General features: G+C 38.0%; 1 long non-coding RNA gene across 1 annotated transcript; it reads left to right on the top strand.

Annotated features, from left to right (window-relative positions):
- Window positions 1-1,265: 1,265 nt before the first annotated feature.
- Window positions 1,266-23,810, top strand: LOC149803877 (uncharacterized). Its single transcript, XR_016419990.1, has 5 exons — window positions 1,266-2,561; window positions 3,071-3,192; window positions 13,656-13,770; window positions 23,141-23,247; window positions 23,700-23,810. It is a non-coding gene; the product is annotated as an uncharacterized LOC149803877 (long non-coding RNA).
- Window positions 23,811-24,829: the final 1,019 nt, after the last annotated feature.

Genomic DNA, 24,829 nt, shown 5'->3' with positions numbered 1-24,829 from the left:
AAAAGAGAAAAGGGAAGAAAGGAAGAAAGAAAAAAATAAAAGAATTTTGTAATTTAATTTTTTTTCTTCTTTCTCTGAAAGAAAATTCTAAAGACATATATAGGAAGGGATACAGGGAAAATATAAGGGGGAAGTAAATGGCGATGACATCATGGGGCTAAGTCACAGGGCTCAGTGAAGTGCATAGGCCCATCATGAGTCTTTGAAAACACCCAATGTAGAACATAAACAGACAAAATAAAGACACAAATACATACTGTATAACACTTAGTTTAAAACCCTACTAACTTCTCCCGCACTGCATGGTTGACCACTATAGAATAATGTGGTCTCATAAATACGTTTGGATCTTTCAATAAAGCATAATCAGATAAACTAAATAAAGGAGGCCTAACGCGACCCAGGAAAAACACATAGAGAATAAAGAAGCGTGAACCTTGGATCGAGCGTAACCTACCTATCAACATCTTTAAAGACTATTATGAGGAACGACACATATTATCACTCGAATAATAAAATAGGAAATTATTTTTTTTAAACAAAGTCTAAATAGTACACCATTCCATCGTCAAAATTAGAAAACCATAAAACAAATTAAAAGATACAATATAACATCATAAAGGAAGAAATACAACTGGGAAAGATATTTGATCTATACTTGCTGTCTCAAACATAAAGAAAATATAGCATACACACAATATAACACCATTACATATAGCAAACGCTGAGATCTAGGCGACATATAGCAAAGGTTACAAAACATTTCAAGGGAATGAACTTCGAGCAAGGTGAGGGAAACCAGACTCGGACGAACAACCCTTTAGATAACACTATGGAAACATAAATACCCCATCAAAAATTCTAAAAACTAAATTTTTTATATAAAATTTTGTTTTAATAAAACGTAGAACACATCTGAGGGGGAAATACACAAATATAAAATACTTTTTATTTTTGGGGGGAAATGGGGGCATCTGTCCGTTGCCCCCCCCCACTCCCAAAAAAGTGTGTGTGTGTGTGTGTGTGTGTGTGTTATTATACCCATTACATTACTTGCAAAATATATATGGTGCTGACATTTTCGGCAAGAGGGAGACCTACCGATATTCTGCATATAATTATTTTAATGTTTTTCAGAGCGAGAGTATTGGGGCCTGATCTGTTCAATATATTTCTCAACTGATACAGCAGGTATAATCAGAGGCGTAGCGGGGGGGGGGGGGGGGGGGGGAAGGGGAGTACATATGTCCCCGGGCGCCAAGGTACAGGGGCGCCAAAATGAGGCTTACAACGTTACATTATAATAAGTAAACAAGGGTAATATTCAAAAATGTGATTAAACGGGGAGGGGGCTGGGGCGCCAATTTTATAGTTCGTCCCCGGGCGCAAAATATCATAGCTACGCCTCTGGGTATAATAGAGACCCCCCCCCCCCCGAGTTTGCCACAGAGCGCTCGTGTAATATACGGTTTAATACAAAATACATGATTGTGGGCAGGAATATACAAAATTTGGTCGATATACATGATCGTTGGTATCTATTCAAACGAGGGCCATGAAATACATTAGCAAATTCCTACAGTATTTTAAGGCAGGCGATTACGAATTATTTAAACCACGTTTTTCATCTGTCACAGATTTTATAATCATTTTGAAGTGGCTGCTTTATCTCGAGGAAAACGAGCGGTAAGTGTTATACAAAACAAAATCTTAATAGCAATTTGATCACTTTCGCGTCATTTGACAGTAAGAATAGTAATAAATAGAGGATAATTTCTTTTCCTACGTTAGGCCTAATACCTGGTATGTTTTTTAGTGTGGTACACACACAAAAAACAACCCCAAAACAACACTAACAACATTTTAAAAAACCCACAAAAACGAGTGCCGTGCCGAATCCACGGGCTAAAATGCTTTATTATCATTTTTTTTTATTTATAGCATCAATCACAAATTGAAATATATACAGTATTAGCGTTGGAAAAGAAAGTTTTCTTTTTGTTATATTTTTTTTCTCACCCTAGCGAAACACTTTCTGCAAATGACCTTAATAAAGAAAAATAATAAATTAACCTAAACCACTTTGAATGTCGACCGTATCTTTTATTTACACGGCATCATGCGCGGAAGAAAATACCAACTGAACCGGGATTTCAGACAGCAGATGAATTGAAGTTGATTCATTGAACATCATTAGCAATTGTACAATCAAACAGATGCAACAATGAAAAGTGGAACTATGAAAAATCGAGAATGTTAGATTTGCGAAGGATTTATTCCGAATCATTGTCTGCTAATAGAGAATTCATGTCAGTTGCTGTGTCGGCGATGCCCACACAGCGCGCCGTCCAAATGTGAAGTTGCGTTTTGCTGACAGACATAACACTGTGCCATAATTTATCTGATGGCATGTAAAGAAGCTGCTTAAATTATAGTATTTAAAAGTTTCTTCATTTTGTAAGAGCTCAAGAAATTAATTCTGGTTTGAAAGACAAGATGACGGTAAAACTCAGAAGACGTAGCTGTACAGTACCGTTGGTGTTGGAGACGTCATAATAAAGGTAACTGCGTTAACTTCGCTTTTTGTTTGGTAATTTGTTGGATATTATCTTTTGCTGATCTTCTTTGAGCTTGGAGTAAATTTTACATTCTGAACATTTTTATTTGCACTTATCTGCTTAATATGTATTGCTGGGATATCATATAGAATATGAAGTCAGTATAATGGTACTATATTACATATTTGAATGATAAAAGACTGGTAAATGATATAATGATAAACTACAAAATAAATAATTTGCCCAATATCCCAAATATGTTAATTAAAACAAACATTGAATGTAAATTCAGATATAATGAGCAGTTGTAAGAAGTAAGAAATAACATTTTATCCATTGAACCTGTTATGTGTTATCATCATCAGTTTTAAAATAAACACATGGAGACAAGTTTGCTTAAATTCTAAAATTAACACACACACACACACACACACACACACATATGGTATTTTAATCTAATACAGAAATGGTGACATTGATATATGCAGACCAATAGTTTTTTTCTTCTACAGATATAAATTAAAAAGCCTAATTCTGAGAGTTTCACCTACAACATTCATGATGGGAAAGGGCCACTAATTAAGAACTGACATATGTGGAAGAAAAATACCATCCATGTTGAAAAGGGCTAGAGGTAATGTGAGAAAACATAATTTATCAATCTTATTTAACATTATTGTTGATATTTTATCTCAACTGGTCAAAAGGCTAAGTGGGTTTATGTAATGGTCCAGAGTGTGTTATTTATTTCACATCCCCTTCTGTCTTTCAACAGTAAGAAATTAGCTACTTTGGAGTCCATAGTTCTGATCAATTTGTTTATATAAAACTTGGTTTTGGGCTTAAATCAACATCTTGGATAAATCTAATAATGAGCAAAATCCAAGTATATACATGTGATCATGTATAAGATTAGTTGAGTTTTTTAACCAGCCTAAAAGCCATACTTCCACAATATAGGCTAAAATCATTAAGTTGTCCTTGAAGTTTGATGAGTGTTAACCATTAATAATAATAAGGTGATCTTTCATCTGAGTATGTTACCACTGCATGCAATATTTATACATGTAGTGCAGTTTTTACTAAACGTAGAATACATGCTTATATAAATGAGATCTAGATTGAAGAAGTGAAGATGCATACAAATACATGAGGTTATAACCACTACTGCTGATTCAAGTTTGATCATGCTTGGCCATTGGGCTTATAGAGTCAAGTTTCACAATGATGCTTATTATGAGTGTGATAAAGGTATGGTAGTGAAGTGACCTTGCATCTGATTGGCAGAGTTTCTTATGATTTGCACAACAGTGTTTATGATCCAATTTAGATCTGACTTGTTTAATTATTTGCTTGTATGTCTGAGGCTATAAGCAAAATCTATGCATATAATGTGGTGGTTCTACATCTCACTAGCCATTCTTGCTACTGCTCTTAAAACTATTTCTCATTAATTTCATCAGACTTGGTGAATAGATTTATCTCATCAAGATATAGCAAAAGAGCAATTTTGTAAAAAAAATATTCATTCATATTAAACTCAAATTCTGCATCTGATTGGTTGACCTTGCAAATACTATAAGGGCTCTATTTCTGACAAAAAGATTATTTTGATCTAATGTAGCAGAAATGCTTATATGATCAAAACATTGAACATATTTGATGACAAATAAGAAATAGTTTTTCATGCAAATTTGATAAACATTGATAAATCGGTTCATATCATTAAAAGCTTGGAAGAGTTTGATTACATGTGAGACCATCACATATTAATCATTCTTTATTTAGAGAATTATTTTTGTCAGGATTTAGTAAAATATGTAAAATCAATATGGACTGGTTTTGTTATGTACAGCAACACTAGCTGTTTACTGAGTACTGAGGGAATTGGAGTAAGGCAAGGGTACATTGCAGTAGGTAACCTGGTTGACTTGATAACAGGATTTTAACACAAACATTTTTATCAGGAGTCTAGCATACTAACCATTGATTCACTGCAGATCCTGCCCCCATTAGTTACCTTTTAATACATAAAGCATTTGGGTTTTTTATGTCACAAATCCCATAGGGATTAAAATTAACATCATAGGTCTCACTGGATAGTTTCGTATTTTGACATCCCTCTAATTTTTAAGGTAGAAGGCATGAACCTAATTATCACAAGCCTAGCATTTATAAATTTACACATAAGCTAAATCTATAATGTGGTTCAGATTTACTTTGAGTTAGGCATGGAAATAGGTTGGCTTGTTGGTGACTGCCTGTCACAGTTAGATGAGCATTGGAGATCATATGCGTAACTTAGTCTGCAAATGAGCTGCCGACTTTTATTTGTGTCTGCTACAGAGGTAAATATAAAAAAATCTTGATGGTAGAGGGGTGATGAAAAGTATGCTAATTTGTTATAGTACTAGTGAACTTTATTCATGCATAAGGCACATACTGATTCTTTTAGTTGCCTTGTCACAGAAAAATATTGAAAATAGCTATTTCTAGTAAAAAATGAATGTAAAATGTACCTGCATCCTTTGACCCTACCAGAACCAAACTAAAAGCTCAAATTTGTGCAGCTGCTTTTGCTCATCACAAACATAATTGGGAGTATAACTGCTAACCCTACCCTCTAGCACACATTTCATTCATTCATTGGATTAAAGTCACGTGCACCTTTCGGTATGTGCGACTGTTTAGTTTGTACACGTTTGTGTACTTTTTGAATTTAGTGATTAACTTATACAATGCCCCCAAGCAAGCAAGCCGAAGCCCAGGTGCCCCAAAAGGTCCCGCCCAGGCTCTCATCGCTGCAACCTTCTCCATCGTTGTACTCCGTTGATGGTCTGTTTCTGCATCCTGCATCTCCTTCCTCTCTCATTTCAGGCAGTAACCGAAGCACACCAGCAGCAGTATTATGAAATTTTCGTTGCAATCAATGCCCAGTTCCCTATATTTATTGGGCTATTCCTGTACTATCTTGCCAAACATGTGATTGTCACATACGCTTCAGATATTCCTGAGTTGTGAATTTTCCTATCTTTTGTAAGGTCTATTAAATTTTGTGTACTTTGCGTACTTGAATTTTCCGAAAATTTTTTCACATCTAGTAGGCTTTTAGTAGCCCTTTATTTTGTTTTGGAGATCTCAATTTGGTTAAGTATTTCGTACGTGTGGCTTTAAACCAATCAGTGTGTTTCAGGGCCAGTAAGTTGTTGGTCAAAAGAGGGCTTTCGTGGGTCAGAATGAAAGCCCTATGTGGTAAAATTTGTTTGTAAAAAAGAAAAAAAAAAAGAAAAGAAAAGAAAAAAAAGGTGGGTAGGGAGTGTGTATGCTATATTTGTGTGATGGCTATAGACATTTTTGTTCGTTTTTCTGCTTTTCCCACATATCCCGACAACACACATTCACGCTCACTTTCTCATTCACACTTATAAGTAGATGTGGGGGGGGGTGGCCTTATTTCTTTTGTTTGATTTCGGGAAGGCAATTCTTTTCATACTGGGGGGTGGGGGTGGTTTGATTATTTGAGGCATACTCTTTTCATTGTTTCTGCCTTCATTCCCCAAGGTCTGCAAGTGTCCTGTTCTTTCTTCTTTTACTGCCTTAGGACGTTTAACTTCATCCTGTGCCTTTTCCTGCTCTTCTTTATTTCAGCTCTTTCTGCCTTATCCCGTGTCCGTTTCTATTTTGGTCTTCTCGTCCTTTTGATACTGCCATGTTCGCCGTGAGATGTTTTCTTCGAGGGAGGTGGTTTGATTGCCTTTGTTTCCCTTCGCTTTGACCACTTGGCTATTTACCTGTTATTTTTGTTTAGCTTAGCTATTTGTGATTTATTTTAATGTATATTTTTTTTATTTTTATTTTTTTATATTTTTTTAATTTTTTTTTGATCCTACGGGACCTAGCATGCCGTTATAATTCCGAAACAGTGATTTTGTAATATTCGTCCTTATCTGGTTTTTATTGTTCGGGTTATGAGCGGCGGTGTCAGTCTGTGAACCCACTAGCCCGAGCCGGCCGTCACAATTCCCAAACAGTGATTTGTAATATTTTGATTGGTTTTTTTCTTTTTTGGTTCGATCTTTTAGGTTTATTGGTTTTAATTTCTTTACATGGTCTCTCTTTATACCCAACCCTTCATTCGGTTTAGATTTGTCCCCTTTTGCCTATTTTGTTAATGAATGTCATGATGTTATTATAGGTCATTCCTATGTTATTGTTTTTTGCCACAAGTAACTCCGGGTATGTCCACCGTTCTCCTATTTGTTCCTGTTGAGATTTTAGTTCGGCCCTTTCCTGGTTGTATTTGGGGCATATATTTATTAAGTGTGCGATTGTTTCTGGAGTTGGGCAGTAGGGGCAGTTTTCGGTTGGTCCCCTTTTTATGTGTTTCCCTGCGCATCCTGCCAATAGTGTTTTACCTGTTCTTATTCTATTTATTATTGTTATATCGTATGGATTTTTGAAGGTCGGACTTTCGACTTTTCTACTTACTTTTTTCATCATCGTGTGTATTAGACTGTTTGCATCCGATTTTTCCCATAGCTCTTGCCACATGTCATTGATCTTGTCCCATGTTATTGATTTCAGTGACGCTGTATGCTATATTTTGGGCTTTTGGTTCGTTTGTGGCGTTTTTTGCTTCTGCATCTGCTTTGTCATTGCCTGGGATTATGGATGTGAGAGGGTATCCATACGAATTCAACGTGTTTGTTGTTTTTTTCAATCTCTTTAAGTAGCGATCTTGCATGATTAATCATATTAGGTCTGCTCTTGGATTGGTCTGTTGCTAACGATTGTAGTACACTGTAAGAGTCGCTTAGAATGACTGCCTTAGTTGTGGGGTATGTTTTGACGTATGTTAATGCCATTAGTATTGCCATGAATTCTACCGTGTATATAGCGCATTGGTCTGGGAGTCTTTTTCCAACGGCGACATCTAATTTTGGGATCACTATCCCTGCTGCAGTTTTATTTGGATTTTTGGTTTTTGATCCATCTGCGAAGATTTGCGTGTATGTCTCGTATTTGTTGTCAATGTACGTTAGTATTGATGCTCTTAGTCCTATCGGGTCATTTTGTTTTTGTCCTAGTTTACGTAAGCTAAGATCTATTTGTGGTGTGGGACAGGTCCACGGGGGGTCTGGGTAGTACCTTATTTTTTCTGGGTTGATATTTGCGATTTGAAATTTCCTTTTTAATTCTATAATTATTTTCCCACTAGGTATTTTTTTATTTTTTCCTTTTGTATCGAATGGTTTGTCGCATGCTAAGAGGGCTTGTAGCGTGAGGTGGTTGGGTTGGTGTATTGATATTCGAGTCGAGTATCGCAGCATCAATTCCTTCCGCCTTAGGTCTAGCGGGGGTTCTCCTACTATTATTAAGATATCTTGTGTGGGGGTACCATTTAGGACGCCGGTGCATACCCTTAGCGCTTTGGACTGTGTCTAGTTTCTTTAGTAACGTGGCGTTCGCCGCTCCATATACCTGGCAACCGTAGTCCAATTTTGCTCTTATAAGTGCTCTATATAGGGTAACGAGTGTTTTTTTGATCAACCCCCCAATTCACCCCTCTGAGGTTTCTGTGGAGGTTGATGTCTCGTTTGCACTTCGTTACGAGTTCTTGGATATGAGCTGCCCACGTGAGTTCGTGGTCGAATACCATACCTAGGAGTGTCGCTTGTTTTTCGAATTTGATGGGTACCCCCTTTAGGGTTAAGTTTGGAGTGGGTGGGGGGTGGCCACCTCCCGGATTGAAAACTATGCCTACTGTTTTTAGAGGTGACAATTTAAATCCCCATTTATCTGTCCAATTTCCTATATCGTTTAGTCCTTTTTGTAAGTGCTTGGTCGTTTCTCTGCTGGCTGGGTTGCCAGTTTTCCATACGGCGCTGTCATCGGCGAATTGGGATAAGTCAAGGTGGTTGGGTTTTACCGCTGTTTCCAGGTTGTTTATCATTATATTAAATAAAGTTGGGCTGATTACGCTTCATTGTGGCGTGCCATTTTCCAGTTTGTATCGTTCGGAGTAGTCTTGTCCTAGTCTGACTTGTATCTTTCTATCGGTTAGGAAGTTAGCAATAAATTTGTATATATTGCCAGTTATTCCGTATGGTTTAAGTTTACTTATCAGTCCCTTAGTCCACATTAGATCATATGCTTTTTCCATGTCTAAGAAGATGGCTGTAACATATCTGGATTTTTAAAATTTTTCTCTAGATGCTAATTTGACAGCGGTTTCTAGTCTCATGAGTTGGTCTATTGTGCTTCGGTAGTTGCGAAACCCGCTCTGTGTATTAGCTAGTAGTCCTTTGCTTTCTAAATGGTATTTCAGCCTGTTGTTTACCATAGTTTCCATTATTTGACATATATTGTCTGTTAGTGATATGGGCCTGTATGATTTTATATCGCTTGAGGGTTTTCCAGGCTTAAGAATCGGGACCACTACTGCCTTTTTCCATCTTATAGGTATGGTACCGGTTTCCCATATTTTATTAATGAGGTTAAGTGCAATTGTGACAAGTTTTTTGGGTAGGTTCTTGTACATTTCATACCCCAAAGTATCCTCCCCGGGGGATGTGGTCTTTTTGCCGGCGAGGGCCTTTCTCCATTCGGCTTCTGTAAACGGAAGGTTTAGTGGGCCGTCATTATTTCCTGCTTCCTTTATGTTGTCAGAGTTGCTTTCCTCAAATTGCCTTTTATGATTTTTAAACTTATCCTCTAAGTTGGTATTGCTACACATGTTGGCGAAATAGTTTGCGAATAATTCTGCCTTATGTTTGTTGTTTTGTCCAGGTATGTTGGGGGTTATTGATTTAGTTTTGCCTCTCATTTTTTTAATTCTTTACCACACCTCCTTCGATTTTGTGTTAATATCTAGTTTTGAGCAGAATTCTCTCCATGAGTTTTGTTTAGCTATCATAATAGTTTGTTTGGCAGTTTTTTCCTTTTCCTTGTAGTAGTTAAAGTCCCTATTATTTTTAGTTCTTTTGAATTTGTTTAGAGCTCTTTTTTTCTCTTTAATTGCTATTTTACATTCATTATTCCACCAGGGCACCGTGGGTTTGGGTGCTACTCCTTTAGTTTTAGGAATTGTTTCTTGGGCCATTGTGTTAATGGTTTCTATTAATTTGTCATTAAAGGTGTCAATGTCCCGGTGATATATGGTTTCTGGGTCGATTGAGTCACCTATCTGTTTGAACCTAATCCAGTTGGCCTGTTCGTATTTCCATCTTGGTGTGAAGGACGCTTTATTTTGAGGTATTCTAATTTGTATTTCTATATTTATAAGGTAATGGTCACTTCCCATAGGGTCGCTTTCATCAACTTGCCAATCAGAAATGCCTGTTAATCTTGGTGTGCATAGAGATAGGTCTATTGCTGATGTGTGGCCTGTTCTGTCATCTATCCGGGTGTGCATTCCGTTGTTTAGAAAAACTAAGTTGCATTTTTGTGCCCATTTTTCTAAAATTTTTCCTTTAATGTCCGTCTTTTGACTCCCCCATAGTTCATTGTGCGCATTGAAGTCCCCGCATATTACCACCCATTCTCCACAGTCTTTAATCATTTTGATTGTTTCGTCTGCACTTAAATTGCGCTGCTCATTTGTTTCATAGAGGTTAACGATTAGTACCTGCTTAGTTTGAGCGGTTATTTTGACTATCTGTATTTCGAAGTCATTGGGCGGTCTACTATCTGTTAATTTATGCATTTCTGATGTAATTCCATCTCTAACAAAGGTTGCTAACCCCCCTCCTCTTGCTGTGGGGGATCGATGCTTTAGGTATTTGGTGTTGTAGCCTATGATGTTTGGGATACGTGAGGTATAATTTAGGTGGGTTTCCTGTATGCATATAACATCTGGTTTTCTTTCCTGTTCAAGTATTTTGTTATTTAGTTGGTCAGCGTGGGCCCTAAGGCCGCGTGCATTCCATTGCCATATTTTGATTTCTGCTCTGGAATCCATCTCTAGTGCAAAAAGTCTTAATAGTTTGTTTAATTTACTGTTGTTTTCGTTTTATGCGTGTTTCCTACCAGTGAGGGTGCTACCTATTTATTTTGTTTTTGGTATCCTGATTTTTGTTTTGGCCTGCTTATAGTTTACCCCATGGGAGATCATATATTCGACTATTAGGGCTTCTCTAAGAGCCCTGGGGCATTCTGCGTGGTTTGGTTTGTGGTTACCACTACAGTTAGCGCAGTGCTGATTGGTGGCGCTACATGTTTTCCGGTCTGGGTGGTGAAGACCACATTGATTGCACCGGAATAGGTTTCCGCAACTCTTAGAGTAATGCCCCCAATTTTTGCAGTTGCCACAGAACCGTGGTTTGTTTTTGAAAGCAAAAATTTTTTTAGCCTTGAGTTTTTCAGCTATTTTGATAGTTTCTGGGGTGGCGCCCTTAAAAAAGAGTACCACTGCAGTGCTATCCTTTCCCCTTCTTGTTTTTAGGCGGATTGCTTTCTCTACTTCCTGTCCTTTACTCCTTATGTAGTCTACTATTTCATTGGTTTTATTTTGAGTTGATACGTATATGACTCCTTTGTTGTGTGTTTTTGGGGGGTTTGGGTCTATGTGTTGTTTTGTTCTGTTGTGTCTAGTGACCTGAACATTTATTTGGTCTATTCTTTCAATTTCCATATATTTGGCAATCTGTTGTTCAGTGGTGCATTTGATTATCAGCAAGTCGTCTCTAGTGCTTTTAAGCGTGAATTCTCCTTGGTGATGTTTGTTCAGTTGCCATGCTATGGTTTTAAAGGCTAACTTCGTTATTTTGGAATTTACTCCCTTGACGAAGAGAGTCAGTTCAGCGGGGTGTTTCTTGTTTTGGATATTTTGCAGACTGGTCTTTTTTCCCCTGGTGTTTGTCTCTTTAGCTGACTTTGTTTCGTTGTCCATAACCGGCTTGCTGGGTCTTGTATTCTGACAGTTAGTGTGTTTCTTATTCTTTCTAACTGGTATTTGGGATTTGGTTTTCCTATTATTCTTACCTTTTGTTGAGTCGTGTGTGACTGCTTTATTTGTGGTAGGGTGAGGGCGTTCTGTTTCATCTAGTAGGTTCTCAGTTTGAGTCCCCTGGCTGCTAGTGTTTTTAACCAGCATGGTCTGGGTTGTTTTTGTGCTTGTTGAGTATTGTTCCTCAGTTTGGGTACTCATGTCGGATGTAGTTTTGCGGTTACTCGGTAGATTGTCCACATTCTCGTTTACGCTTGGTGACAGGTAGAGTCTACTCATCGAGTCAGTTGGGGTCGAGTTGAAAATTGGCGTTAAGAACTGTATCTGTCGTTTTTCTCTTAGGGGGGATGAGACTGCTTCGGAGTAAGTTTGCCTTAGTTTATCTGCCTTTAGGTTGACCAGGCAGCTGAGATAACTATTTGATGATGTGACATTAATTTTGTTGTTATCCATCTTGAGTTTCTTTATTTGATGTAAGGTATATATGACGGGATATTTCTTTAGTTTTAATCCTGGGTTTGTTTTGATTTCTTGCAATTTATTTGAGTTTAATTCTAGCTTAAAGCTATCTGTCTTAACTATACTTTATTCTACTTAGTACTATGAAAAAGCAACAGCTGTAAGGGGATATGCAAATAGCTTTTATTCTGATTTGTGTAATTAATTATTATATTACTATTATCCAATTTAAACTTATTGAAAATTATTTTCTAGCCAAATGGTCAAAGTAAAAGGTTTTACTTACCCCGATCCAATTTTCTTTTTAAGATCTTTAGAGTTTTTAAATACAGCCTTCTAATTATACAAGTTTCATTACATTGGTCAATAATTAGTCACATGTGATGACACTTGTAACTAATCAAACCACAGCAACTGAGAGCAGACTAAGCACTGATATTTATATGGTACAGTGGCAATATACAGTCTGTCTGCCGCAACACATGAAACAAACTGGACAAATCTGAAAGCCTTGAATTTGACTTTATTTATCTGTATGGTAGAACAGAACCTGAGTTGAAAAGCTTTTAAAGAAAGACCTTGATATCAAACCTAATAATAACTGCAGGAGTTATATTATGGATAATTAACCATTCTCTCAGTTTCAAACTGGGCATTCCATCCCATGGGGTTCTAAATGTAAACCAAGTGTAACTGATATCCTAATGAACTGTAAAGACCATAGCAGCACAACAGCAGGGGACCAGGTATGTCCAGATCCAGAAATCACAGACCAGTTTCAAACTGATGATGAACCACATAAAAATTACACATCTGCTAGAACTTATGTTATGAAGATAACTTAAATTGCATTATTATTAATCCTCCTCCTCACATTCATCATAATTGAGATGCATCATATATGTTTTATTGTAAAATAGTTTATGCAACATAATTCAGTGAAGACCTTTGCTGCCAATTTACCAGTGAACCATTTGTTTCAATGAACATATTTTATGTTGTAACAAGGAGCATCATTTAAACATTATGATACACTTATCATACCTGTATATGAAATCTTAATACTAACACTTATACTTGCAATACTACTACTAATAAAAACACCTGCATTGATAATTTGATTATGTTCAATTGGACTTGTATCTAAATGATCACCAGCTGTATGAAAAGACATATTTTAATATATAGATATTGGATGGAATACTAGTTACCACAATTGAATAGTCATATGATAAATGATATATTATTTTAAACAATTTATATTTGCAGTGAAACATACTTTTACATTATTTTCACTTAAATTTCATTTATAGAGCAGTATACTCTGCATTCATTAAATTACTGAAATGGTTATAATACAACAACAAATACTGCAACTTCCAGAATCACAAAAATCAAAAGATATAAACAAAAACTTCCCTACATGTATCAACAGTTGTCACTTAATAGACAGAACTCTGAAGATTTAGAATAGGATGTTAACAAATTAGGTATTCAAGTTAAAAAGAAAAAAATACCAAGTAAGCTTACTACCAAAAAATCAAACAATAACAGTGAATTTTAGTACATTCCCAGGAAACAGAATATATGATTTTTCTTAACTTGATCTGATACATCTTAAATCTATAGAAAATGATTCATATTGTATGACTAAAATATTATGTAAACAAAAATTCCATCACTTTTTTCAGATGCAACATGCATACCCCAACCCATCCTTCTTGATCATAAAGTATACCAGCATTCCACTATAAGATGGGGAGCTGTAGTGGCTCAGTGGTTAGCTTTCTGGACCTGTGAAATAAGGTAGGTTCAAATTCTACCATCAGACCAACCTGGGTTAGCTACCATGGTGTGTCCTTGGGCAAGGCACTATACTTAAAGTGCCTTGGCACTAAATAACTTACTTGTGTTGGTTTACCATAAAAGGCCAAACCAAACACAAAAAAACAACAACTTTAAAATATGAGTTTTGTCAATACTAAGTAATTGAAAATCATACTGAAGAAATGTTTTTGTTAATACAGATTAATGGATCTAAAAAATCTCTTTCTTCTGCAGGAGTTTAAAATGTTAAATTAAAAAGGTCATGGTACACATTGCTTTGTTCGTACACATCAGGCTCCGTAACCCATATCCAACTAAAAATTTTAGTAGAGTCTGAATAAAACATATTTTAATCTGGATGATAATATTCTTTCTCCATTCATATATTACACCACCAAGATTGATCCAAATAAGATTACATTTTACTATAACACTGAGGATGAGTATGCCTCTTAACAACTTACAAATGTGGAGAGAATGGAGTTAAACTGAACTTTGATGTCTTTTCAACCATAGCACAAGATGATCATTTATTATGAAAAAACCTGAATAAAGTTGGAGTTCATAACCATGACAGTCTTGATACAATATAAATTCAATATATTATTGTTGTCTTGAGGTATAGTTCTGTATATTACAATCTCACACAAGATCAGGGTATATTTTAGTACTATACAGTTAATTCGGGATTGTATTAATACCTATTCTGGTGAATGAACATTAAATAAGATTTACTATTTTGGAACCAGTTGCAATAAAGTTTACTAAACAAGAGAAAATATGACTTTACTATAATATCTAAAATGTAAAATCTGCAAACAGAATACTTGCTTGACTTTACACTTCAACTATATCATAATATTTATTTGAAATGAATTTATACAAATGGCATTAAATTTGGTTTCAGGCTGGTAATGACAATGGTAGTAGTGAATAGGGACGGTCTAGGGACTAGGGAACTTCCATGTTAAAAAGGGTATATCCACTCTGGGGACTATGTAATTTAACATGGGAGAAAAAAAAAAAATATCCATTCTAGGGACAAGGGGAATTTAACATGGGAGAAAGAAAAAAAACTATTCACTCTAGGGACAAGGGAAATTGAACATGGGGAATAAATCGTGGGACTGTCTTGGGACTAGGGGAAATGGAACAGGGTCGGGACCCTATTTTAATAAGGTCCCGACCTGATGGGTCTATGAAAATGGAACAGGCGAAAATTGAAACAGGGAGGGGTCTCTATTTTTTTATTATTTTTTTAAACAAAAAAATAAAAAAAGGGGTAGGCAATTGAAAGTCAAGATCTTTTCGAGAGATAGGAATGGCCCTGAAAAGGGCCTTTGGTTTTATGTTAATATACCCTTAACATAAAGGGCATCTGTGACATCTTCTTCTTGACCTTAGGCTGTGCCTGACTGCAGGACCATAGATTAAGACTCTTTTGAGGCATCCTTGATGCTCCACATAAGATTCTTCGCATCCACAGGCTGGTGTCTGTCCTGTGGATAACTGTCCAGTTGGATCGGACATACATTGATATGTCCGTCCGGAACATCATCGAAGACACAAGCGTTGAAGATTGTACATCGGTCCACATGTTGGGGTGCTGAGTAACAGGTGAAGGAATGCAGTGAACTGTACTTATTTATAGGGGGAGGAAGGATTGAAACGGATTGAGTTTGTTGACCAATCCAAACACGCGTTACAAAATTCAGTCAGCCCACGTCCAATCCGAAGAGAGCAGTCTGTGACGTCACATAGTCTATATAGATTCGCTAGCGCCTGTGCGTAGTCAATCTAAGCGACAGTTTTTCAACATGACGGAAACTCAGAAAACGATCAGTTTGGGTGCACTGATGGTGGAGACTACCCAAGGGAACCCAGACTTACTTTCAGAAGAGGTGAATTGGGATTTTGTGGATTTTTTTACCTTGCAAGAATTTGTTCCTGAACCTTCGTCACCTTCTCCTTCATTACCGCACATGGAAAATTTTAGACAGAGACAGAAAGAAGAATTGGAGAAATTTATACAACAGCAAAAGGAAGCGGAACAAGCTTTTCTCCTACAGCAACAGCAGCAAGAAGAAGAGGTAAGAAAAAAACAAGAAGAAGAAGACGCAGCAGCAAAGAAACAAGGGTGTCAAAATCAAACGGTCACGGTACTGTTAGACATTTTAGTTAAGAAGTCTGAAACAGATGTATCAGACTTCTTTATTACGGCCGAAGAGAATACGACCTTCCCAAGCTAAACACTCCAACCCTGTGACTACGCCTACTGCACCATCCTTAGTGATTTCAACGAAATCATCATCAACAGTACGCAGTCCAGAAGTAGGCCTTGGCCATGGCAAAGGCTTAAGACAGTTAAAGTTGATTGTTTAAACTCACCCCTTACACCAAAAAAGGCCCTTTTCAGGGCCATCCACGTCTCTCGAAAAGAGATAGGCTTTCAATTGCCAATAACTAAAAAAAAACATTTTACCCAATAGTACCTGTCTGTGTATGAGTGTGCGTGAGTGTAGGTTCTTATTTTAAAATCAAAACCCAAAGACACTTACCTTTTATAATTAATTTATTCTTTTATAAATATTTACAATTCACAATTCACAACAGAGCACTTTAAAAAATTCATAGACTTATTCTGTCTCATTGTTCACTCTCTGTTTTTTTAATTTCTTCACCGTCATAGTCTTTTCCTCCTCTTCCTCCTCACTTTCTTCCCTTCTTTTCTTCTCCTGTTTCTTTTTCTTCACCTGTCTGTTTTCTTCCTCTTCCTCTTCCTCTGAAGAATCCCTCTCTTCTTCTGACTCCTCTTGTTTCTTTTTTGGGCAGTCTGGTGACCAATGTCCTTTTTCTTGACAATAATAACAGGTATCTTGACTTTTGTCTCTTCTAACCCCTTTTTTTTCTTTTTTGACGGTCTGGACACTCTGAAGACCAATGCCCTTTCTTCTGACAGATATAGCAAGTATCTTGACTTTTATCTTGAAAGGAAGGAGAGTAGTCCCTCGGCTGGTCTGAAGAGAATTTTCTAATGACCCCTCGCAAAGCTCTGATGAAACGTTCAATCTTGGTAGTCTCTTCCATTGTTGTGCTCAGTTTGAGAGTGAAATGAATAGTGAAAGGACAAGACACATACCCTTTATATACGCTGGTCTGCTATGACTATAAATTAATCCATGGTGTTTAAACTTTAGTCATTTGACTTTTTGCTATCGAGATGAAATGATCCAATTCATTTGAGAAGAAAGAAGAAGAAAGTAAGAGGCAGAAACATGATCTATCGCCTCGTACTAGGGCTGAAGTCTTGGCACAAATTCATGCCAGTGATTTTGAAGAGGACATGAGTGAACCAGAATCCAAACCCTCTAAACAAAGTTTACCACCCTTAGTCAACCCTGAAAAGTACTATGACATTCGAGAGACGGAAAAGCGTCCCTCTAGAAAATTTAGAACTACGGCTTACAAATACACAGTGAAGTTTAAAGATTTCAAGTCTGAAGTACTGTTAGAGAAAGCAAAAGGGTTCATCACCGACATGTGGGATTCTTTGCTCACCACACTCAAGCGACAATGTCAACCCGAAGAAGATGATCGCTTGAGACTTTCCATACAACATGACGGCTTGAAATCCCCTGTTTGGATCGAGTTTAGCAGCCCTGCAGAATTGACCACTTCCAAAGTCATGGACAAGATTCAACACGTGCAACAATCTAATGACCAGTTTGACATCACCGATGGAAAAGCCACACTGGACATGACCCACGTCTCTCCTCCTCAAGGGACCGGACAATGCAGAAAGACCTTATTGGTCAACAACCTTCGCATTACCAAAACAAGTCTTGTCCAAATTAACAATTTTCAAGACCACATGTGTTTAGCCCGAGCCATCGTGGTGGGATGAACCTATGCCGACAAGAACGACACGGTAGAATGGAAAAGAGCCTGGGAGAACATTCGAAAATCGAACCGAGCCAAACAACGAAATGAAGCAGAACTTCTGTTACAACAAGCATGCCTGTCCAAAGACACATCCTGTGGCATTCCTGAGATGCAAAATTTGCAAGATGCCCTAGCTCCACGATACACCTTGAAAGTGCACCCTCAAGAAGTGCGCGGGTCTCTGTTGTTTCGAGGGAAAGACTTTAAGGATGGAAAATACATTCACCTCTATCATCACGATGACCATTTCGATACCATTACCACTATCACTGGATTCCTGGGATACAAATATTACTGTGAGAAATGTGACTTATGATGGTTATAATAATCGAGAGCAACACAAACATTGTGGATCGAAATGCTCAGGATGTTTGGCCTCTCAACCCTGTCTGAGCGAAGGGCAAGAACCAGTGCATTGTCCTGCTTGTCTGCGCACATTTGTCAGCCCTGCCTGTTACCAACAACATCTGAAGATGCAAGGTTCACAGAAGAAATGTGCTTGTCAACTCCTGAGATTGTGCCCAATGTGTGGACAAGGTCTATGTATCAACAGTACCAAGGCACACGTATGTTCAGGAAAGAAAAAATGTCACATTTGTCACTGCATTGTGGACTTGGAACACCAATGCTACATACAAAAATACCAATCCCAACCAGAGAAAGAGGATGGTCACAAGAAGAAGAAAGGCAATTTCATCTTTTTCGATTTCGAATGCATGCAAGAGATCAGTATTCACATTCCTAATTTCTGCGTGGCTCATCGAGCGTGCGAGAAGTGATTCAAGAACCTATCTTGAGTTATTGCCCTCACTGCAGTAAGATTCCTGGAGGGCGTGAAAAAATCTTTCAAGGACCGAACATACTAGCCGATTTCACACAATGGGTCTTAGACCCCATCGACAAGACGTGGAGCCAAGAGGACATCGAACATTATTATGGAGATTGTCAGTGTCATGCCACGGTGATGGCTCACAATTTCTCCGGATATGATGGACAGTTTCTTTTGAGATGTTATACGGAACGTGGCATCGAGCGTCCTAAAATCACTTTGAACGGAGCCAAAATCATTTTCATGCAAGTGGGACAAGTGCAGTTTAAAGATTCGATGAGCTACTTAGCCATGCCTTTGAGTCGAATGCCTAAAATGTTTGGAATGACAGAAATGGCTAAAGGATACTTTCCACACTTTTTCAATACAGAAGCCAATCAACACGCCGTTCTACCCCATTTGCCTCAGGCTCACTATTACGACCCTGACAACATGCGTACCGAACGAGAAACTTTCTACGCTTGGTACCAGGCTCACGCCTCCGACCCTTTCGACTTTCAGGAAGAAATGCTAAAGTATCGTCGTTCCGACATGGACATTTTACGGCGATGCTGTGGAAAATTTCGAGAACTGTTCATGGAACATGGAGGGGTTGATCATTTAAAAGAGGCTTGCACCATTGCCAAAGCGTGTTCCTTAGTCTACCGACAACGATTCATGCTTGAAAACACTGTGGCTGTCATCAGTCCTCAAACGACCAACTATGTCAAACGTCAATACTCGGTCAAAGCCCCATGCTGGTTGCATTACTTGTGCGACAAGGAAGACAAATGGATTCAGCATGCCCGCAACGGACAGGGCGAAAGATCATCGGAATGCATTCGGTCAATGGCTGGGACTTAGAAAACCCCAAGATCATGTACGAGTTTAACGGTTGCTTATTTCACGGATGTCCCGTCTGTTACCCTGACCGCGGCACTAAAAATCAGTTCTTACAACGAACCATGGAAGACTTGTACCAGGCCATTTGTCAGCCACGCCTAAAGTTAGAACAGGAAGGATACCAAGTGGTGGAAATGTGGGAACACAAATACAATCACCGTTTGAACACCGATCCCGAGTTTAAACGCCTCATGGAAAGTTACCAGTTCATGGACCCCCTGAACCCAAGTAATAGTTTGTACGGAGGAAGGACCAATGCCACCTGTTTGCTGTACCAAGCTGACGAAGAGAAAGGAGAAGAAATCATATACTTGGACGTGTGTTCACTGTATCCCTACGTGTGCAAATATTGTTGCTTTCCTGCAGGGCACCCACAATTGTTCACCGAACACATCGACCTAAAAAACATTCGACAATACGAAGGCTTGATCAAGTGCAAAGTTTTGCCTCCCACGAACCTATACCATCCCATCTTACCTCGCCATTGCCAAGGCAAACTTATGTTTCCTTTGTGCCGTACTTGTGCTGAAACGTGCAACCAAGATCAACCTTGTCATCACACCCAGGAAGAACGGGCCTTGACGGGGACATGGGTCAGCGTAGAATTGTTCAAAGCTCTGAACATGGGATACCAACTGTTAGAAGTGTACGAAATTTGCCACTTTCCCAAGACACAATAATTCCACAAGGGTGACCCCACGCAGAAAGGCATTTTCGCAGACTACGTGGATGCCTTTTTGAAACTGAGCAAGAAGCCAGTGGCTATCTGTCCTGGTGTCACACTCCCGAAGACCAAAAGACATTCAGAGAGAAATTCTGGGCACAAGAAGGCATTACTTCAGATCACATTGAGAAAAACGAAGGCAGGCGATCGTTTGCCAAAGTGATGTTAAATTGCTTGTGGGGTAAAATGGCACAATGACCGTGTTTACCCAAGACGGAGTATTTCACCGAACCTTCCCGCTACTTTCAGATGATTCACGACAAAGCCAAATTCATGAAACACGTGGACGTCGTTCGTGAGGATTTGATCTTGGTGAATTACGAAGAAGATCTGAACTTTGTAGAAGATGACCCCTTTGGAAATGTCATCATTGCAGCTTACATGACAGCTCATGCTCGCTTAAAATTGTACGAAGCTTTAGAACTGTTAGGGGAACGTGTCTTGTACTTTGACATGGACAGTTGCATTTATATCGATCACCCGAGTCAACAGCACCCTGACATCGAAGGAGACCGTTTAGGAGCCTGGACAGACAAGCACCCCGATGACAAGATTCTAAGTTTCGTTAGTGGTGGTCCCAAAAATTACGGCTACGAATACTGGGCCAAACAAGGAGAAGTGCACACGAAGTGTAAAGTGAAAGGACTTACTCTGAATTATCGTACCAGTCGAGTGGTCAACTTTGGCATATTGAAAGAAGCCTTGCAGTCTAGAGATAGTGACCACCTATCAACCCAACAAGATTGTACGTTTACCCACACACCACATCGTCAGTCGACCCTTGGAAAAAGTCTATCAAATCGTGTAGCAGAAGCGAGTGCGGCTTCCCACCCACTTTACTTTGCCGTATGGACATGTCGGTATAAAACATTGGTTGTAAGAGGATAGCCACCCACCAGAAGGATGACTTCGCCGCAGCAAGAATCGAGTGAGAAATCCAGTGAGAACTCCAAGTTCAAACCCTACCATTTTCCAGTCTTCTTACCTGACTATTGTGATTGTGCCCGTCGATTGGACATGTTTCAAAAATGGCCTACGGATAGGGAAGGATTACCTTCTTCGTATGTTTTAGCTAGAACAGGATTTGTCTACTTCGGACCCGAGTCAGGATTGGGATACGAAGTACAGTGTTTCGCTTGCGGACTTAAGTTACGAATGGATCTATGTATCTACAAAGATTCAGCTATTCTGGAACATACTCGATGGTCTCCGCACTGCCCTTACCTTTCAATGGCCTTTCCACCCATTAAACTACAGTACAATTATGATGGTACCTTAGAGACGGTACCTTCCAAAACTAGACGTAAACACATTGCATCCTATTTCATTGTTGTTTCTTTTCCACATAATAGCTTATTTTTTATAAAATGTTAAACTTTACTAATCTTTTTTCAAGATCACTTTAGTTTGCAAAAATACATCTTGTCATTTATTGGCATTCTACATTGAATTTTGTAAACTAGCTATAAACCTGACCTAATTACTCAACTTAACTGCTGACAGAAACAGTCTACAGTAAATGTATTTCATTTCTATAGCTCGATGGATAAACATTACATCTTTTAAAGCTGTGCACAGAATAGGCCGACATATCACGAGTCAGGAAAACATGGGGGTGGTATCCCCTGTGTCCAAAATTAATATCATTTTGAATAGAATATTCTAGTGACAATTGCCTCTTTTCAAATGGTAAGCATTGCTTTTTTTTATTTTCATCAATCTGTCAAATTCGGTATGCATTTTGCTTTAATATTTGAGATGGAAACCTTAGGTGCATAGAAATGTCAGACAGCATTGTACATCATGGATGGTGTCCAACATACTTTTATGATCATAAAACAAAATCCCATTTTTTAGTTATGGCCACTGATTTAAAAAATATTCATCCAAGCTAAATATAATAATAATAATAATGAGGACTTTGTATAGCGCCTAATCTTTAGAAGCTCTAAGCGCTTTGCAACATTAGACAACATAAAAACATACACAATGATATGATTACAAAAACAAACACCATGAAATTAGAAAACATAAAAAACATGCTGAGAATATTTAAGGTAGTTAACATTATTAAGTCATTAAGTTTGTTTTTGTAGTCAAAATAAGTAGTTTTGAGAGCACTCTTGAATGGGATCACTGCGTCTTTGTGACTAAGTTCAGTGGGCAATTCATTCCATGTTGCTGGGCCCTGGTATGCAAAAGAATGCTGTCCATGTGACTTTGTTTTCATAGTGAGAATAATGAGTATATGATTGTCGGAAGAGGAGTGTAAGTATCTTGCTTGTGTGTACACATAGGTGAGGTCGGATAGGTATGTTGGACTAGAGTCTGTCAGTGAAACGTAGCACAGAGAACTAATGTTGTGTTTGATTCTGGATCGAATGGATAGCCAGTGTTGGGTACAGAGCAGCGGGGAGGTGTGCTCTGATTGTGGTACTCTTAGTATGATCCAAGCAGCTATGTTTTGAACTTTTTGAAGTCTCTGCAGTAGATATTAAGATGAACCAGACAGAACTGAGTTACCATAGTCCAGTCTTGAAAGCAGTAATGAACACACAAGTGTTTTAGTGGCATCAACTGAAAGATATCTGAGAATGGAGCTGATGCGTCTCAGCTCAAGATACGCAGCCTTGCATATGTTCATGACATGTTGGTGCAATGTGAGAGTACTGTCCAGAGTAACACCTAGGTTTTGTACTGATTGTGTGAATTTAATGTTGGTGTTGCTGATATTTATTGTGTGAGGTAAAGGATGTGAATGAGAAAGTCTTTGATAAGTAAGTATGGCTTGATTTAAATTGTGTTTTTCATGTGACTTGCCAGAGATTTTTAAATGAATTGATAAAGTAACTTGAGACACATTTCAAAGTACATGTTTTAAAAATATTCCATTGATTATTGCTGGCATTTAGAAAAATGCAATGCATCCTTTGTTGTGAAACTTATTTTAAAACATTGTATTACTCATGCAGAAGCCTGCTTGAAAACTAATGGCAAAGCAAAGGCAAATGGAATGGAAGAGACCATATCAGAGACCCTCAAATATGCACCCAACCAACGCAGAATGATAAAAAACAAGGTAATCCAAATGACTCTTATTTCATCAATTTTGGATTCAGTTTCGTCTTTTAAAGCATAGTATTTGCAAAGCGGATGCATTTCTAAACTGATAACAAAATCAGCTTATCCTATTGCCCAGGACTATCAGAGCTAGAGTCCAGCTAACTACAATATGCATATATCTTGTCTGATCGGACAAGTGCCTCCATTTGGAATTTTTATTCACATGAAATATTTGGATGAAATAAATTCATCTTTGTGCAAATTGATTGCACCATCCACTTGCCAGAAATGACAAGTAAGTGCAAAGTTATCTTGTATCATGGCTTAACGATAGTAAGGGAAGCACAAGTGCAGTGAAGAAAATTTCATACATTTTTATAATGCTGATTAACATGACTTCTGCATATGTAACTAGTGCTGAGATGATATGACTTTATTTAAGCATTACAATTTTGTTTTAATTTGCAGGTGCCTGAGCAGAAGAAGTAATAGATAAACTTTACAGTGGAGTTGGAGACTGATTCTGATTCATAATCTTAATTAAATCTAGAAAATAAACATTAAAGTCATATTAAAATATCTGTTGTATTGTTTCCTTCTTTCATTTTTCTCTTAAAAACAAATGTCTGAACCTTTAGTCTGTAAATTCAGTGGATTCCTTATCAGCCCATCTACTTTTACTTTACACCATGCTACTTTAAAAAAAAAATGAATTATCCCCATTGGGGTAGGTCCCCCCAACCCCCCACCCTACTTTGTCAACTTACCTGCCACATTTAAATCTAATGGAAGGCCCTGCTGTAAAGCCTGTTAGTAAAACTACCCAACAAGAGGATTTCATACATTTGCAACTCCTAGATGGATGGTAATGTTTTCATTTTTGTAATGTAGATTTGGACATTCTTGCCACCAGTATGGAATATGTGTTTCAGAAACACAAGCAGCTTTCATCAGATTTGCATATAGGTTTTATATGTTGTGAGTATGTTGTAGGAAGTTTTTTTAAATAACATCATATGAGATGATGCCAGTGGAAATGGCAGAAAAGTGTCTGTATTGTTCACCAACTACACCTTGTTCTTACAAAATGTGGCTGTTACACATTCCCATGATGATGTCACTGACAGCCATCAGTGAGGAATGCCCCAACAAGCATAATACAAATTGCTTCCATTGTAATTGTTACAATTCCATTCTGACCACTCCGGTGTCCTAGTGGTTAGAGCGTCCGCCTCAGAAGCGGGAGGTCATGGGTTCAAACCCCAGCCAAGTCATACCAAAGACTTACAAAAATGGTATTAACAGCTACCTCGCTAGACGCTCAGCATTAAGAGGTTAGTGTTAGGACTGATCGGCCTGGTGTCAGGATAATGTGACTGGGTGCAACATCATACTACATGTTTGCAGCATGATGCCCCAGTGCTATACATCACTATAAACTGCCACACTGCAGACATCGTAGCAATATGACTGAAAAATTATTCAAGCTACGTTAAAAATCCAATCACACACACACAATTCCATTCTACGATCCAGAACCAACACTAATTCCGTACTACAGTTCTTGCATTTCAATCCAATTTTGCTTTTGAAATGTA

This window comes from Sinohyriopsis cumingii, chromosome 3 (genome assembly GCF_028554795.1).
Source record: "Sinohyriopsis cumingii isolate HCF-2022 chromosome 3, ASM2855479v2, whole genome shotgun sequence".
Classification (NCBI taxonomy): Eukaryota; Metazoa; Mollusca; class Bivalvia; order Unionida; family Unionidae; genus Sinohyriopsis; species Sinohyriopsis cumingii.
The sequence above is the reverse complement of the archived record's forward strand: the minus strand, read 5'-3'. Positions and strand labels throughout refer to the sequence as shown.